At 31.2% G+C, this 2667-nt stretch overlaps 1 protein-coding gene across 1 annotated transcript in view; it reads left to right on the plus strand.

Annotated features, from left to right (window-relative positions):
* Positions 1–2667, plus strand: part of LOC117180445 — a 72197-nt gene that overhangs the window by 2299 nt on the left and 67231 nt on the right. The gene's annotated exons all lie outside the window — the stretch shown is intronic.

Below are 2667 nucleotides of genomic sequence, written 5' to 3' on the forward strand. Positions count from 1 at the left end.
GACGCCTGAAAGAAAAGACCTGGGATACTAATAGACCCAAGTTGGAAACCTCACATGACGACTTTGTGAGGATCTTCACTTGGGGTAATTGCAAGAGAGATTGGTGCCACCTGTGCCGGGGTAGTGTTGTGGAACGAACGTGTTATTTAAATAAACTAGAAGCTCTTACGCGCGCTACGCGCGCGACTCACTGATTTATTTATAATTATTGTATTTGGAAATACAATCATCGGAAAGATATTCTTACTATGGTAGTTAATTATGGTAAATGAAGCCTACTCGTAGAAAGAGAAGCAAACTCTTAATTTTTTAATTTAAATCCTTTCAATAATTAATAGTTCTTGTAAATTTACAAAGCAACATAGAAAAAAGTCATCGAATGGACTTGTAGAAAAAAGGCCCAACTTTTAATTTTTAAATTAAAATTGTTTAATTAATTAAAAGTTCTTGTAAATTTTCAAAACAATATAGAAAAGAGTCATCGGATAGAAATTCTTAGTCGACTCCGTAAACAAATTGACTTGTAGAAAAAAGGGCAAACTCTTAGTTTTTTAATTAAAATTGTTTAAATAATTGATAGTTCTTGTAAATTTACGAAGCAACATAGAAAAAAGTCATCGGATAGACATTCTTCGCTGAGTTCAAAAACAAATTGATTCGTAGGATTAAGGCCAAACTTTAAATTTTTTCATTAAAATTGTTTAAATAATTAACAGTTCTTGTAACTTTAACAAAGCAATATAGAAAAGTCATACGACACAAATTCTTAGTTGACTCCGTAAACAAATTGACTTGTAGAAAAAAGGGCGAACTCTTAATTTCTTAATTAAAATTGATTAAATAATTATTTCTTTTGTAAAGCAACGTAGAAAAGAGTGAGTTGACTCCGTGAACAAATTCACTCGTAGAAAAAAGGCAAACTCTTAATTTTTAAATTAAAATTGTTTAAATAATTAATGGTTCTTGTAAATTTACAACTCAACATAATAAATTAAACATATTCTTTAAAGAAGAGCAATTTATAAGCATTGTTTAAATAATTGCAATGTTTGAAGATTAAATAAATTCTAAAAGCCATAAATAAGCTCCACTCAAATTCGGCACGATCGCTGTAACTTAATCGCTAGAAATGTTTACATCCAATAATGTAAACAGATCCATCGAACTTGCCTGTTTCACTTTTCTATTACTCTATGGGAAGCTGAGACCAACTTTCAATTATAGGATAACACAAGAATTCTGGATCAAACTAAAAATTTTATATCCCTTCCTCACATTACTACCTTCCCACCGATTGATTAACCCCTACCTCGAAAGAAATATAGCTTAATGGTGTAATAATATAAAACTGAAAAAAAACATAAATACCCTCTGAGAGATCCTGCTCCTCGTATCGGTGATCCCATTGAAGTGCTTCCGTTTTTGGAGTAATCTAAATGCTGGAACGCTCATGAGCCAAAAGTTTTCCTGAAATATATTTAATTTAAGTTAGTTCTTTTTCGTTAAAAATGGATTTTTTCAACTCAAACATTCGAAATTTTAACAAAGTAGTCAAAGTAGGTAAAAGCCAGTTCAGTATTACTTTTTAAAAAGCTCAATTTCCCTCTACAATTGTTTCTCTGTATATCATGCCCTTTGCCTTCTAATTTGAATTTTTGATTTTTTAAACCGTATTTCGATAAATGAAACTAAAATATCAAGTACGGCCAAAAAATGGTTAAATCCAGTTCTGTATGACTTTTTAAAATCTTCAGTTCCCCATGAGTCTGAAGTTCCCAACGTTTACAAAAAACGAAAAATAAAATATTTGAAAAGTCAAAATGTTTTCATTGTTTATGATAGTATTGTGTGCCAAAAGTCCCATCGTAAAGTTTCAACCCTCTAGCGCATGTGGAACCCACCCCAAATCAACCCCTAAATATAATAAAATTCGTTAAAAATACAGAATTTAAAAAGCCAAAAATGTTCTTAATGATTATCGCTGCATTTAGTACCGAAAGTGCCACCAAAAAGTTTCATCCCTCTAGTGCATGTGGAACACACCCCAAATCAACCCCTTCATATTATAAAATTCGTTAAAAATACACAATTTCGATTTTTTTAACGAATTTGTAATATGAAGGGGTTGATTTGGGGTGTGTTCCACATACACTAGAGGGATAAAACTTTTCTATGGTACTTTTGGCTCTAAATGTAGCGATAATCATTAAAAACATTTTGACTTTTCGAAATTGTGTATTTTCAACGAATTTTATAATATAGGGGGGCTGATTTGGGATGTGTTCCACATGAACTAGAGGGATGAAACTTTTTTGTGGTGTTTTTGGCTCTAAATACACAAATAATCATTAAAAACATTTTAACTTTTCGAAATGGTGTATTTTTAACGAATTTTATAATATGAAGGGGTTGATTTGGGGTTTTTTTCAACATGCACTAGAGGGATTTAACTTTTTTGTCGTACTTTTGGCTCTAAATGCAGTGATAATCATTAAAAACATTTTGACTTTTCGAAATTGTGTATTTTTAACGAATTTTATAATATGGAGGGGTTGATTTGGGGTATGTTCCACATGCACTAGAGGGATGAAACTTTTTGGTGGCACTTTCGGCACTAAATGCAGCAATAATCATCAAAAACATTGTGTCTTTTTAAAATTCAGTATT

This window comes from Belonocnema kinseyi, chromosome 9, assembly GCF_010883055.1.
Source record: "Belonocnema kinseyi isolate 2016_QV_RU_SX_M_011 chromosome 9, B_treatae_v1, whole genome shotgun sequence".
Taxonomy (NCBI): domain Eukaryota; kingdom Metazoa; phylum Arthropoda; class Insecta; order Hymenoptera; family Cynipidae; genus Belonocnema; species Belonocnema kinseyi.